The 17,133-nt window shown below is 37.2% G+C and overlaps 1 protein-coding gene across 8 annotated transcripts in view; it reads right to left on the reverse strand.

The window, feature by feature from the left end:
* Positions 1–17,133, reverse strand: part of KIAA2026 (KIAA2026 ortholog) — a 117,119-nt gene that overhangs the window by 98,087 nt on the left and 1,899 nt on the right. The window lies entirely within an intron of this gene.

Below are 17,133 nucleotides of genomic sequence, written 5' to 3' on the forward strand. Positions count from 1 at the left end.
GCACCATTGCACTCCAGCCTGGGCGACAGAGAAAGGCTCCATCTCAAAAAAAAAAAAAAAAGCAAATCAGATGCCATCAAATCAGATGCCATTACTTTGCTTTGTCTCCTCCAAAGTCTTCCGGTCAGAATAATCTGAAGTTCTTATTACTTCCAAGACCTAGTATGATATGGCCTTCACCTGCCTCTCCAGGCCTAATTTTCTGCCACTCTGACCTTAGCTCTTTGTATGCCAGCCACAAAATTCTCCATTTTATTCTCAGCCATACCAATACATCCGCTTCCACGCATCTTTGCACTTGATCTCTCTCCTTTAAGACACTCTCTAGATACTCATATGGCTACACTCTATCACTTCATTCAAGTCTCTGTCCAAATGCCACAACATCCGAAAGACCTGCCCTAACTACATTATTTAATAAAAGATACCCTATCACTCTCTATTCTTATACTAGTTTCTTTTTCTTCATGTCACTTATCACTACATTGCATTATATAATTACTATTTATTTGGTAATTATCCATCTAACAGAATTAAAGCTCCAGGAGGATAGGAACTTTGTTGTTTTTTGTTTTTTTTTTTTTTTTTTTTGAGGCGGAGTCTTGCTCTGTCGCCCAGGCTGGAGTGCAGTGGCCGGATCTCAGCTCACTGCAAGCTCTGCCCCCCGGGTTCACACCATTCTCCTGCCTCAGCCTCCTGGGACTACAGGCGCCCGCCACCTCGCCCAGCTAGTTTTTTGTATTTTTAGTAGAGACGAGGTTTCACCGTGTTAGCCAGGATGGTCTCGATCTCCTGACCTCGTGATCTGCCCGTCTCGGCCTCCCAAAGTGCTGGGATTACAGGCTTGAGCCACCGCACCTGGCCAAACTTTGTTTTGTTAATGACTGTCATCAGGCCTTCAAATTGTGCCCTATATATCTATATGCACATAGAAAGTATTTGGAAGAACACAAGCCTATTTTCCATTTTAAATTTACACATATAATTAAGGTTTAAAAATTTCAGTCATCTATACTGTCCACAGTAAAAGAATCCTGATTAAACATGTTACTATCTACTTGAGTTCCATTAATCAGTGAATAAAATAACATAAAAAAAATCTTACCTTCCAAATAGGATTGTCAAATATTCAATGGCCAAATAAATGCACTAAAATAGCTCTCCCATTGCAAAATTCAAGGTTTTTTTCTGTCTATTAGGGAAATCATTTCATGAAATCAATCTGACAATAGTTTGAAAATAATAATACAGTGCCATCCATAAGCAAACACTAAGAAATAATTATGGTTACTTACTGAGTTTTACACTTACTTTCTTTCCTCTCCCCCCCCTTTTTTTTTTATAACACAAAGGATGTAAAGTCTTTTCTGTGTTGATACATTCCAAATTTCAGAATTCAGAGGCTTGATTCTGTTTAAAATTATTACAATAAGTCTTAACAAGAAAGTGAATTGATACTAAGCTTTACTTATAGTTAATATACAAACTGACACCTATTCCCCTACTAAAAATAGATGTTTGAACACTTTTGCATTATGTGATTTTCTTTTGCTATCAGAAACAATATACATGTGTCACCTATAAAAATTCTATCAGCACACTTAAAACTCGGGGTTATCTAATCTGTTTAAAAATATTCTAAATGGGCCGGGCGCGGTGGCTCAAGCCTGTAATCCCAGCACTTTGGGAGGCCGAGATGGGTGGATCACGAGGTCAGGAAATCGAGACCATCCTGGCTAACCCGGTGAAACCCCATCTCTACTAAAAAATACAAAAAAATAGCCGGGCGAGGTGGCGGGCGCCTGTAGTCCCAGCTACTCGGGAGGCTGGGGCAGGAGAATGGCGTAAACCTGGGAGGCGGAGCTTGCAGTGAGCTGAGATCTGGCCACTGCACTCCAGCCTGGGCCACAGAGCGAAACTCCGTCTCAAAAAATATATATATATTCTAAATGAAGCCGGGCGCGGAGGCTCACGCCTGTAATCCCAGCACTTTGGAAGGCCAAGGTGGTGGATCAACTGAGGTCAGGAGTTTGAGACCAGCTTGGGCCAACACGGTGAAACCCCATCTCTACTAATAACAAAAAAAATTAGCTGGGCGTGGTGGCACACGTCTGTAGTCCCAGATACTTGGGAAGTTGAGACAGGAGACTTGCTGGAACCTGGGAGGCGGAGGTTGCAGTGAGCTGAGACCTCGCCACTGCACTCCAGCCTGGGTGACACAGCGAGACTCCGTTTCAAAAAAAAAATCTAAATGAAGAGTTTCAATCACTTAGTTCACCTATCCAGTTAAAAATATTAAAATGCAACTTTAGCCCTAAGGGTCCTGGCAAGAAATAGATAATATGTAAAAAGATGTGATGCTTGCTTAACGAAGGGACTATTTACAAATGTGCAGGCAAGGTTGAGAGAAAATAGGAAGGGTCAGTGAAGCACTTCGGGGCTAGCCACAGCAGAGAACTATTTTACCACTCTAAGCCCATTGGGGGGGGGGCGAGTGAATAGTTACTGGAACCCAGAGAGCACTGACTGTAGGAGAGGGCCATAATGATGGAGCACAGTTACTGACAACTTGCAACCCAGCAAAAAGGAAGCTGTAGGAATAAATATGTCTGTCCCCTCAGTCCTCCTGTCAGTCCCTCCTATTGGCTGAACCCAATCAGAAGTCAGAGGTCAAGGCATACCAGTTTGATCCTTATAAATCAGCCTTCTGGGGCATAAAGCACAGTGCACAAGGGTGGAAAATGCATTTAGAGGGGCAAATGGAGATTAACAGCACAGCACACCTTAGTATTAGTATTAGTCTTCAAGAGCAACTAATTAAATTAGGAAAGACAGAAAATTTTACTGAGGAATTTCGACAAAAAATTTTGCATATTTGATAGATAAGCATCATCCATCTAAGCTTCTGTCTACATTTATGTATCTTTACAAGCTCTGTGCTACAACAGCCATTGAAACCAAGTATCAAAATAAACCTAGCTTAAAACAAGTCTTTCAAATAGCTCTACAGCCAAGTATGAAACCAAGATTCTCAAAACTAAGGAAGCATCACAATGCCCTCACCAAAAACAACTTTTTGTACCATCGATAATGTTAAAAATTTTTTTAAATATGTTTATTTACTCTCTCATTTTAAGTATCTAGTTTAGCTTATGTTTTATAACATAAAACATAATAGTAAAGTATTCATATATGATGTATAAATAAATATGCATAATTGAAAGTACATATTGAAAATGTTTGCTGCTTGGGAAGCCGGATCATGAAAGTTTGGCACTGCTCTTATCTGCAGCTATAAACTATCTCATATACAAAATTGTTTTCAGGAAAAGAAGACTTCATACCCACAAAAAAGGATTTATCAAAGACCATTAAACTTACTTTCTACTTGATCTTTACCTTCTACTTTCCCAGTCATTACTCTTATTCCCCCTGAATTTCTTTTTCGTCTTCCTTCAGACGTCCAGTCCCGTCTGACTCTCATTTGCTGTAACATAATTCAACTTCTTTTAGCTAGTCACAGAGATAACCAGTTGAGACCCATCATACATGACTAACCTCTTCTCTTATCTCCCTGGACCAATTATATTTCTGTCTCAGGCACATAGCCTCTCTCTTACATCTCAGTCAAAAGCCCCTTCAATCCTATACCTCTCCTACTGAGCAGTGTAGGAAAAAATAACCCCCTTGTAGTCTGTTGTCTAACCATAACCTCAGCTGGGCTCAACTGTACCTAATATGATTTCTTTTTTTTTTTTTTTTTTTTTTTTTTTTTTTTGAGAAGGAGTCTCACTCTGTCACCCAGGCTGGAGTGCAGTGGCCAGATCTCAGCTCACTGCAAACTCCGCCTCCCGGGTTTACGCCATTCTCCTGCCTCAGCCTCCCGAGTAGCTGGGACTACAGGCGCCCGCCACCTCGCCCGGCTAGTTTTTTGTATTTTTTAGTAGAGACGGGGTTTCACCGTGTTAGCCAGGATGGTCTCGATCTCCTGACCTCGTGATCCGCCCGCCTCGGCCTCCCAAAGTGCTGGGATTACAGGCTTGAGCCACCGCGCCCGGCCTATGATTTCTTTGAAGGTGGTCAACTCCTTCTTTCATTCTCCATAACAACAATTTCAAATGCTATCATTATTCACTTTATTTTATTTTATTTTGTGAGATGGAGTTTCACTCTTATTGTCCAGGCTGGAATGCAATGATGCCATCTCAGCTCACTGTAACATCCGCCTCCCTGGTTCAAGTGATTCTCCTGCCTCAGCCTCCCGAGTAGCTGGGATTACAGGCACGCGTCACCATACCCGGCTAATTTTATATTTTTAGTAAAGACGGGGTTTCTCCATGTTGGTCAGGCTGGTCTCGAACTCCCAACCTCAGTTGATCCACCTGCCTTGGCCTCTCAAATTGCTGGGATTAGAGGCATGAGCCACCACGCCGGCCCAAATGCTATCATTATTCTAAAGCTTCATTCCATCACCTTACAGGTGACTTTGCCCACAACTTATTTCAGAGAAAATGGCAGTTTTTAAGTAAGAGCTCCATTAACTTCCTGCTTCTCAAAAACCAAAATTATCTAAATCCAGGCCCATCCTTACTTTATGTTTCAGTGAAAAATGTGCCTCCAATCCTCTGATGAAAAATGAATCACTACACAGGTCTTCAGAATTTGTATTTCATTAATTATCTTCTGAATCTTCAAACTCTCTTTCTCTACCTGTTAGTTGCTTTAGCATATAAACAAGTCCAAGTTTATATTAAAAACACACTATTCCCCGAGTCACATCTAAACTGCTGATCCAATTCATCTTTCATTCACATCTCAATCTATAATGTGGCATCTGCTTGGAGCTACTCCACTGAAATCCCTCTTCCCAGAGATCTCCCAGTTATGACATGTAAAGGATATTTTTCAGTTCTTATTTTAGTCAACCTTTCTATACCATCTGGTCACTCTTTTGTTAAGAACCTGAATTGGACTTTGCAGAAAGAACAGTTTTAGATAGATAGGAAAGAGTGAAGATAGAATACTAAATAAAGACAAAAATGTTCATTCATATTATTCAAATATATTTTTCAAAATATTTACTGAGCAACAGGGATTTAGCAAAAAACACCCTAACAATCTGTATATATGGAATGAAAAGTATAAACTTCAAAGATGACTGACATATTCAGGCTGAAACAATGATAACACCACTGACAAAAATGTGAAAGTCAAAAACAAAAATGGAAAACTGGAAAGGAGATCTGGGTTAGAAATATACTCAGTTTTTAACATTTTGAGATAACAATTGCACAACCAACTGGAAAAGTTCTATGGACAAAAATATGAAACTAAAACTAAAGGCGGGGGGTTCAACATACTGATTTAGGAGTCCTTAGTGGTAAGTAAAGCCATTAAACAACAAAAATAAATAAACATATATATATAAATAAATATATTTATTCCCCTCCGGAGGAATACATATAGGTAGATAAGATCTTACAGCATAGTTTTAGGAATTATCCATAGTTATTTGCACTGCTATTGAGCAGTGCAATGGCACAATCTCAGCTCACTGCAACCTCTGTCTCTTGGGTTCAAGCAAGCCTCAATCTCCCAAGTAGCTAAAATTACAAGCATACACCACTATGCCTGGCTAATTTTTGTATGTTTAGCAGAGTCGGGGTTTCACAGGGTCTCTCACCACATTGGCCAGGCTGGTCTCAAACTCCTGACCTCAGGTGATCTGCCCACCTCGGCCTCTCAAAGTGCTGGGATTATAGGCATGAGCTGCCATGCCTGACCCGTGTAACTAATTTTTAAAAAATCATTTTGCTTAGAATATATTTCTTCTGTTTTTCTGAATTTAGGAAAGGCACAAAGGCAAATGCAAAGTTTTTATTTACAGAGAAATTGTATTTGAAAAGTGCCTTATCAACATTGACAAGTTTGATAAGCATTTTTAGTAAGTTAGGGCTGCTCTGCTTAACATATTACTACTGCTACAGCTATTCCTTACCACAGAGAACCACTCAGGAGTTCTCAATGCAGGCAGAACAGAAGCTCTCTAGGTCACTAACTCTCATACTGTCTCGATATGCTAATGTTCCCTAGAAGATGCTAAAAATGTAATGAGTCTGCAAAGTAGGCAGGTAAATACCTTGGCTTCCTCTTCCTGGCCAACTCTTCTATTTATCTCCTAAGCATTGATGAGGCTTTAAAGTAGCAGATCGTAAATTTAGGACACTTTAAGATTCAGACAATGGCCCAAGGAAGAAAGGCAGGAAAGCTAAAGCAAGTCTTGGCACCTGCCTACCTGAAATAACAGGTCTTAACAAAGAGAGATAGGGCTTGGCAAGAGCTAAGGACATAATTAAAATTAGAAGAATGTGGCATGTGGCTATTACAGTGTCCACAGAAAATAAGCAATGCTATCAACTTTTCATCTTTCACTTCACGAATGAGAAGAATACCTTTCTTATTCCCCAAAAACTAGTGATTTCTATTGTTTTCCTGCATATTTCTTATGCGAAGTGAACAAAACATTGGTGATGCAAATGTTGATTCTGCTATACTTTTTTAAAAGCCACATATCTAATGGAAAAGTAAATACATGAAAATAACAGGTTTTTTTTTTTTTTTTGGAAGAGGACTCACTATACCAAATATATTAAAATAAATTTTAAAGTCACAGTAATAAAGTTTAATATTAGAAGATGAATAGTTAGATCAACAGCATGCCAGAGAAAGCTCCAAATACACCTGAGACATACTATAAAGAAAAATAGATCCAAATACACCAATAACATATTATAAACATGGTAACTCAAAATAATGGAGAAAGTTGATGTTGCGACAACTGGGTATTTGAGAAAAAAATAAAGCTGGATTTCAATCTCACTTCTTCACTAAAACAAATTTCAGGCAGATCCATCCATCCATTCATTCATTCCTTCATTCAATATTAACTAAGCACTTACAGGTACTGGGGTAGGTTTGGCAACAACACAGGCAACATTCCTGTCTGCTCTGAGCTTACATGGATAGTAAAGAAGATACACAAAAAGTAAGCAACCACAATACATAATAAATAAGTTCAAACTGTGTTACATACTATACGTTTTATAAAGGACAGTCAAGTACACTTACATAAGTGGTAACAGTAGAAAGAAATAGGCAAGATTTAAAATATACTTTAGAAGTAGGAAGAATCAATGAAAAATACTAGTTTTTTGGCTAGAGCAACTTGGTGGATGGTCAAATCTCTAAGACTAAACTTAGTAAAAATAAACAAAAAAACCAAAAGTTCTGTTTTGAACATGTTAAAGTTTGAGGTGGCTATTGGACACTCAACTGGATAAAAGAAACTATTAACAGTAGGACTGGCCTCTTAGCAGTAGGAGACCTGGAGACTGGTGAAAGAGGGAGATTTTCTCTTGTACTGTTCTTTTATTGCCACTAGATATACACATTTTAAATTAATAAACTATTACGAATATAAACACTTATCAATGGATTGCTAAAAAGTCTACATATATTAGTTACAATTCAACTATTTTCTTTAGACTCCCATAATATGTATACACATAATAGTTGTTAATAATCTATATTGCAAATACTGTCAATCCCACCACCACAGGTATCTAAACGTATCTATTCCTTGAAATCTTTTATGATCCTTTTCTCTCCTGTCTGCCTCTCAGGAGAAAAGACTCCCTTCTCTCAATCCTTACAGCTTTTGTTCATAAGCAACCAAGCATGATGATTAAGTGCTATATAACAAATTCAAACTTTGCATTTAATTTTTTTGTATGTAAATAAATAATACATGTACATAGATGAGATAAAAAGGGTTTAAATTGTTAATAAAAAATTAAGAGATTTCAGTTATCCTATAATTTATATACTCTTCTCATGAAACTTTTAAAATAAGTCTTGGATATAACTAAGAACCTTTGACTTAAATATTACTATCAATCAAATTCCCTAGCCTGGAATTAATAAGTAGTAGAAATCACTAGCGTACTAGAATTGTACGAAGGATTTAGATAAACTGAAGAACATAAATGGTTCTCATACTTGTCAGTAGTCTGTGGAATACCTTGAAATACTATCATATTTAATAGTTTTTAAATACCTTATACCAGCAATGTTGTATTTTTTAAGGATTATGTTCTTCTAAGTATTAAATTGTTACAAACACAAATTTGAGTCTAAAAAACTAAGCTGTCAAATTAAGCATATTGATACTGTCAATATGTTTATAATTTATTAATTACATTTGCCATAATTCTTTTTTTGGTTATTGGCAAAGTTGCTAAAACCAACTTGGCAGATAGACTAACTTAAATTGATAAAATTCTGTATTTAACGTATTTTTTCCCTGAGAACAGAAAGAAGATTGAAATGATTCAAAGAAACAAAACAACTAAGTCTAACAAATTATTTAGAGATGTAAATTTGCATATTATCTCAATTTGGCAAAATTTCTTTCTAGCACTGCTCTAGGATTTCTGCAATATACAAAACTAATTTTTCCTGATACATTTATATATATAATCAAATTTAAAAGAAACAAAGTCAAATGCAATTATTTTAACTTGGAAGTCACGAATAAGCAAAGCCGAAAATTAAGGGATGGGAAAAGATCAAATTGAGTCTAGTTTTCTCTTTCTCTAATTCATTTCATCTATGCATCCCTTGTAATTCCCTAGCTTAAAATTCTTCATACAACTCCCTAATACTAGCACAGCATATTAGGCCCTCTGTGATCTGGCTACATAATCTGGCCCTCACAGTCACACTTGTCACTACTTTTCTATATATAATTACACTCTAGCCAAACTAAACTACTGGCCATTCCCTAGCTACATACAGTAGCTCTTTCTGCCTTTGCACTTTTAGATATGCTATTCCTGTTGCCTGGAATAACCTCTACACCAACTTAGTTCATCCACTCGTGTCTTTCCATATCCATCTTTGAATATCCCTATAGTGCCTATCAAATAATAAGCACGGTAAATATATGCTAAAAATAATGAACTGAACTTGTCTTACCACATTAACCACATACTACCTTCTATTATGCTTTTGAACACTGTGTCCATCCATCCCTTAAGGGAGGGTATGGTGTCTGTGTTCAATTTTTAACTTACATGGTTTATTCAGAATTGTAAATATTAACTTCCTTTCAATAGAATACATTTTTAATATAAAAGTAATATGCTTATTGTAGAAAACCTAGGACATACAGAAAAGTTAAAAGAAGAAAATGAAAAATACTTAGGATCTTTCTAGTTAACAATAACTATTAACATTTTCTTGGTTTTCCTAAATCTTTTTTCAAAGTGTACCTACTTAATATTCTGACTGTAATGTATGCTTATTTCTTGAATATTCATAGGTCTCAGGTGGAAGACAATATAACAAAGGATTTGGTGATAGATATTACCACTGGGGCTTATTAGCCTTTCCCAATTAAAAAAAAATTTTCTGATAACTTAATATGAATTTTAAGATTCACATTATTATACAAGTTCCTGGAAAATGAAAATGGCTATGATTTGTTGTAGGCAACTCTCATCTTACAGAGATAGCCTAAAGATGATCTGAAAGCTAAAATAAAACTATGAAAGGGATGACATCTTCTCTCCAAGATATGATTTTTCTTCCCTGCTCGTGTTCTTTGGGAAATAAAAATAAATACAAGGGCACAAATACAAGGAGAAAAACTATAAGGCAAAATACATTAGAATCTATTAGGATATCTTTATCGTCTTAATTCTAAATCATTCTCAAATTAATATTTTCAAATGAAAGAACAATCTCTCTAAATAGTCTGTAAGTTCAGCATATTTCAAATAATGCCTTTTTACTTATTCCAAAATAAATTCTTTTCAGCTTCATTAACTACCTTTTCTAAATTAAGCATTTCAGCGTTTAATATACATTATACAGATTATAATCATAACTCTAATCTTTTTTCTTTTCAGTTTGAAGACATTCAATCCTCACACAAAGCTCTGCCATTGGCTCCCTTGTATTTTTACTAGACTGTCCCGAGGATTCTCATTTACTCTATTTCTTTATCATCCTTCAGCAAGTTACCCTCTAATTAAACATTTCTAGCCCTTGTCACTATGCTGGTCTCCATATGCACTCTTACAATTCTCAGCTGGATTATCTTCAAATGAATGCCTCCTCTCAGGTTCCCTAAGCATCACCATCAGCTGGGCTCAAATGCGCCTATTCATTTTGGACATCATCTGCTCCTTCACACTCCACATTCAACAGTTTGCCATTTACCACTGATACCTGTTGCATTTACCTCTTTTGTATCCCCATCCACCTTTCTATTCTTACTGTTTATTATCTCTTGATGGAATTAACTCAATAATCTTTTAATCGGTTTTCTTCCCTCATTATCCTTTCACTTCTGCCTTCAAACCTCAAATACTACTAGTAAAATCATCACGTTACTCTCTTAGTTGCAACCTGTGATGGATCTACACTGCCTAGATTCTAAATTCCCTAGCAAGCATTCACGGTACTTTATAATTGGCCCCAGACTATCTTTCTAGACTTAGCTGCCACTACATATCCTTATCACCCTATACTCTAACCACGGGGTATAAGCTGTTCCCCTAAACTACTCTGTACTCTCCTGCCTCCATACTGTAACTTTTAATTATGCCCCCAAACACCTAACTTCTAATTATGTGTTTCTGTTTACCTATCACCTTGAAGAGACAAAGTCATGTTTGTCATTATATCTACAGGGCTTTACATATTATCTAACACATAACAGTTCAAATAATTGTTCAATGAACTACACATCTTCACCTATCATTATTCTACTCACTCTTCAAAACCTAGCTCAAAAACTATAATCTCTTGAATAAAATCTAATAAAATATTTTTAATCCCAGCTACCCACTCCCAATAGTTATCCCTCCTCTGCACACTATAATATAGCTCATCACAGTAGTATACATCCTCAAAGTATGCTCCTTGGAACGTGGTCATTCATGAGCTGAACCAAGATTTATCACCTAAAATCCAAAAGTGATTATGTTTTCCCAATTTGTAGGGGGGAAAAAACGAAGATACTATATAGAATCTCTTCAATTAAGGGTTCCCTCCCATTATTTATTTTAAACCTTTTAGATGTCCTAGCAAAAAAATCATATGATATAATTAAAAATAGTGGCCGGGCGCGGTGGCTCAAGCCTGTAATCCCAGCACTTTGGGAGGCCGAGACGGGCGGATCACGAGGTCAGGAGATCGAGACCATCCTGGCTAACATGGTGAAACCCCGTCTCTACTAACAATACAAAAAAAAACTAGCCGGGCGAGGTGGCGGGCGCCTGTAGTCCCAGCTACTCGGGAGGCTGAGGCAGGAGAATGGCAGGAACCCAGGAGGCGGAGCTTGCAGTGTGCTGAGATCTGGCCACTGCACTCCAGCCTGGGCGACAGAGCGAGACTCCATCTCAAAAAATAAAAAATTAAAAAAAAATAATAATAATTAAAAATATATTTCAGGATGCTGTGCAAATAGTACCATGACTTCTAAGTGTTCTGACAATGGAACAAGTTTGAGACTCACAGTTTAAACATACTTTACCTTTACTATGCCTGTAATACGTGTTTCTTCCTACCATCTCTTAAACCTGTTGGGGCTGGGGACTGCCCCCCAAACCCTAGAACAAAGCGGGTGTTCAATAAATGTCTTGTTAATTGAACTTTTTCATACCTCTGTTACTGCACTTAAAAATATTTTCTGAACCTTCTTGAAATAACACTATTTTTAAAACAATGGCTACTATAATAAATAGAACTACATGGAATATCAAGTTCTAACATTCTATAGGTTCTGAACATGAGGCAAATCCAGATTCTATTACCAAAGATCCCCAATATTTAAAGATTTATATAAAAAAAAGAATTACAGAATCCAGTGGGAGGTAGGATGGGTTAGACTTACTGAGGAGAAATAAACATCTTGTTAAAATTCCCAATTAATTTATAGGTTTTGATCTTCACTGAGCATAAGCAAGCCAGTAAGAATTCAAATTTAACTCAGGAAAGGATTAAAATAAAAATTCATTTTTAATTTGATTACTATTTGTACTTGGAAACCACTATTTTTAAATTTTTGAGGCTTCATGAGGATGTTGTACTTTTTTTTTTTTTCCACTCTATCACCCAGGCTGGAGTGCAGCGGCACCATCTCGGCTCACTGCAACCTCCACCTTCCAGGTTTGAGCGATTCTCGTGCCTCAGCCTTCCAAGTAGCTGGGATTACAGGTGTGTGCCACCACACCTGGCTACTTTTTTTTTTTTTTTAAGTAAAAATGGGGTTTCATCATGTTGGCCAAGCTGGTCTCAAACTCCAGGCCTCAAGTGAACCACCCGCCTCGGCCTCCCTAAGTGCCAGGATTACAGGCGTCAGCTGCCACACTTGGGCAAGGATGCTGTACTCTTACCCCAATCCAAAAAATATTCTGCCAACTAAAAACCAATTACAAAACCAAATAATCTTCAGATATATTTTAAGAAAGTCTTTTTATCTCATACATGTACCATTTTTTAACAGTAACAATATGGAAATCAAGAATAATTTTAACAAAGACACTAGCTTATTTTCGCCAAGATATTATCTTAAATGACAAAACTAAAAATTCAAATTTTAGCTCTATTAATGTCACTGGTGATGCATCTTTTCTAATGACAACCGTTCAAAACTAGAAAAAACATCTTCAGGCTACATGAAAATATTCTTAAAGTTTTCAAAAATATCATCATTTAAAAATCAGTTTTGGAAGATGTAAAAATTCAAACTAATATTTGACGTTTTCTAAAGTTCTGTTCATAATTTCCTATTAAGTATTTTCTATTCCTTTCCACTTACATGATCTTCTCCCTGTTTCTAATGTTAATTGTTATTTCTCACAGTTGCCTCAAAGGGATGAATGAGATCCCTTCTAAAATATAACTTTCTTGAGAATAGAGATGTTGTCTAACAGAGAAAATAGTATCTATAGCAATGCACGGTCAAAACTGTATTTTTAATACTAAAAATTTAAAAATCTGTGTTAGGACTTTCAGAATATGTTATCACCTTTGAAAAAGGCAATAGACACACCAGTAGCTCAATTTGGAATTCATTCTGAGAATTAATCAGCTTTTGGAAACTGAAAGAGCAGACCTGAATTTCAGTCCTACTTCTCTTGAAAATATATATAGAAAAAAAAACAAAAAAAGAAAATATATATAGATAATATAAAAATCATATTTATAAATTATTTATAGATTATATACATGCATTGCTGCTTTAAACATCACAAAAAGCAAACAAAAAGATATTTCAAAAGGATGAAATAATAATAGAACATACTTAGGTTCTAATATTTTTCTTCTCTCACCCCAGTGGGTCATCCTGTCCACTTCCTGAGGTGCAGAGACCACTCTGGAAACCACAGTGAAGCACAGAGAATTATTTGTAGTTTCCAGAAATACTATGCTGTTTCATGCCTGTAGTTCAGCATTCTGGAATGCCCCAGTTAAACCTTCCTAAAAAGTTCAGTAGTGCCGGGCGCTGTGGCTCACGCCTGTAATCCCAGCTCTCAGGGAGGCAGAGGCGGGAGGATAGCCTGAGCCCAGGAGTTCGAGACCTGCCTGGGTAATACAGCGACACCCCATTCTCCACAAAAAGGAAAAAAAAAAAAAAAAAAAAGACAAAAAAAAAAGTTCAGTAGTAATATTCAACTCCTTCAAGAATCAATTCAAATATAAACACCTCTATGATAAGACTAGTCTTTCTCCTTTTCCTTACCTCCTCTCACTTGTCATCCCCATATTCACCCCTTCCGCTTCAGATTTATGTCATTTTCCTTTAAATTCCCCTTGTACTTCGTTCCTATGTCCATTACAGAATTATTTTTAAGTATTTGTTTCCCTACTCAACTACAAACCACTTAAGGACAGGGAACCTGCCTTTTGATCTCAGGGGCATAAATGCCTAATTCTAGCAGATACTTAAATACTTGCACAATTATTCTACCCTAACACCCTCATTATACAGATAAGGAAACTGAGATTCAAGTTGTATGCTGTGTTGCCGGGCATGGTGGCTCATGCCTGTAATCCCAGCACTCTGGGCCGCCAAGGCAGGTGGATCACTGAGGTCATGAGTTCAAGACTGGCCTGGACAACATGGCGAAACCCCTTCTCTACTAAAAATACAATAATTAGCTGGGTGTGGCGGCACGGGCCTGTAATCCCAGTTACTCAGAAGGCTGAGGCAAGAGAATCACTTGAACCTGGGAGGCAGAGGTTGCAATGAGCCCAGATCACACCACTGGTCTCCAGCCTGGGTGACAGAGCAAGACTCTGTCTAAAAAAAGAAAAAAAAAGGTAAATGCTATGTCCAGGGTACTAATGCTATTGGGCTGTTCTCTAATGAGAATGCGGTATCTTCTTCACCTAATGTACCTCATTTATTGCTCACTAGAAAGCTCAGCAGTATATGGAACAGCTTTAAACTCTCTTTACACTTTGAAAATAAGTTCCTTTAGTGTCTTACATATTCCAGAAGACAGAAAATTTAAATAATATCTAAGTGATTCATTGGTTTCATTTCTAAAATACCATATACCACTTTGAGATATTTACAAATAAGATATCTGAGTCATCTATGTGCTGAAAATCATACTCCCGTGAACACTCTATAGAATATTGTTTTGAAACATCTATATATCTTAATTGCATTCCAAACAGCTGTGACCCATGCTTTTCTCAAAGTTGTGCCCATTGGAAGCAGTTAGTAATGACTCAGATTTTAGGCTAGAAGAACTGATGTCCCACAGTATCCACAAGCGTGGTCTCGCAAACCTGATGTGTTTGCATACATCAAATACAAAAAAGTGAAGGACTCCAACTTTAATTAACTATTTGAGGTCATGATACTATTTTTTGCTACTAAAATAGCAAGAATTTTCTCTCTATTGGCCTAAGGAATGTCAGAAGTACATTACATTTATAAACTATAAAATGCTGTAAGTTTAATTTCTAAATATGGATACTATTAGATCACATGGGAATATAAGTATTCTGAGCATTAACCACTGAGAATGATGATTCTAAGCATTTAGAAATTTACCTTTATTTCTAGGTAAATAAAGTTTCTAGGAAACTTTATTTAAGGAAATAAGAGAAAGAAAAGGAGAGTAAGGAAAAGAAGAAAGAGACTAGTCTATCGTAGAGATGTTTATATTTAAATTGATTCTTGAAGGAGTTGAGTATTACTACTGAACTTTTTTGGAAGGTTTAACTGAGGCATTCCAGAATGCTGAACTACAGGCATGAAACAGCATAAATATTTCTGGAAACTACAAACAAATAAATAAAGTTCTAGGAAAAATTAGTTTCTTAGTCTGCTCTTTTGTAAGACTAAGAAATGTTTATTACAGGCCGGGCGTGGTGGCTAGGGCCTGTAATCCCAGCACTTTGAAAGGAGGCGGAGGTGGGCGGATCACCTGAGGTTAGGAGCTCCAGACCAGCCTAGCCAACATGGTGAAACCCCATCTCTACCAAAAATATGAAAATTAGCCGGGCGCGGTGACAGCTGATCCCAGCTACTCTGGAAGCTGAGGCAGGAGCATTGCTTGAACCCAGGAGGGGGAGGTTGCAGCAAGCTGCGATCGCGCCACTGGACTCCAGCCTGGGTGACAGAGCGAGACTCACAGAAAAGAAAAGAAAAAAATAAATATTTATTACACACAGAGCTTTTGAAAACACCAGTAATTCAAACCCACATGTTATCTCTTAGCACTTTCATTCAGTCATTCTATTGCCTCATTCTAAATCCCTATTCCCACATCTGATAAATTAGATGAACTCTAAGGTTCTTCCGGGTCTAAAATATTGTGACATCAATCAGAAGGATACTTTATAACTTCAAATAATAACGTGAATAGATTGTTTTTTATATGAGTCACAGCAACAATGCACTGTGGCGACAAGGGTAACATACCACAGAAATATAAAATTACTAAAGTATTAAAAGTAATTTACAAAGCAAATATGTAAATAATTATTCTATTACTAAATAATCCTACTCTATGAAAGGATTCAAGAAGAGTTTCCTTTTTTTTTTTTTTTTTTTTTGAGACGGAGTCTCGCTCTGTCACCCAGGCTGGAGTGCTGTGGCCAGATCTCAGCTCACTGCAAGCTCCGCCTCCCAGGTTTACACCATTCTCCTGCCTCAGCCTCCCGGGTAGCTGGGACTACAGGCGCCGCCACCTCGCCCGGCTAGTTTTTTGTATTTTTTAGTACAGACGGGGTTTCACCGTGTTAGCCAGGATGGTCTCGATCTCCTGACCTCGTGATCCGCCCGTCTCGGCCTCCCAAAGTGCTGGGATTACGGGCTTGAGCCACCGCGCCCGGCCAAAGAAGAGTTTCCTTAAAGAGAGTTCCCTTAACGAAGACAGACACTATGTTAACTGTTTTTGGTGAAAAAAATCAGTTAGTCTGGAAAATAGCATACGGGAAGCCAACGACAAAGGTTACAAAAAAAAATTACAAATCAAGAACCAAAAAATTAACACAATTTTTAGGAGCTATTCTTTAAAAGCACAAGTATAATGCCCAGTTTCAGATATGAAGTATACACTCATTATTCAACGACTGCTACTACTTACATTACAATGGCTAACACTTATATTGGGCTACCTATGGGACCAGCACTGTGGATTTCACATTTATTAACTCATTCAATCCTTAAAGCAACTCTATGCGAGTACTAATATTATCCCCGCTTGATAGACGAGGAAACTGAGGCCAAACAGGTTAAGTGACTTGCTCAACCTCATTCTGATAGTGAACAAACTACTGTTCCACTTCAACTACCAATTCCAAAAACATTGAATTTTTCCACTCCGGAAAAATTTAAACTTTAGAACTTGACTGACATCGACTATACAATTATTATAAAACAACACATTCATTTTAGTATCCTCCTCTTAGTGTTAAATAATTGGATATATGGGTGGTGGATACCAACAGCACAGTGTCATCTGACTTGCCTATGATTTCTGGCAGAATAAACATAAACGTGTAAACTTTAGAAAATGTGTGTTGACGCATTCCCTATTA

The sequence above is a fragment of the Rhinopithecus roxellana genome, chromosome 16 (genome assembly GCF_007565055.1).
Source record: "Rhinopithecus roxellana isolate Shanxi Qingling chromosome 16, ASM756505v1, whole genome shotgun sequence".
Classification (NCBI taxonomy): domain Eukaryota; kingdom Metazoa; phylum Chordata; class Mammalia; order Primates; family Cercopithecidae; genus Rhinopithecus; species Rhinopithecus roxellana.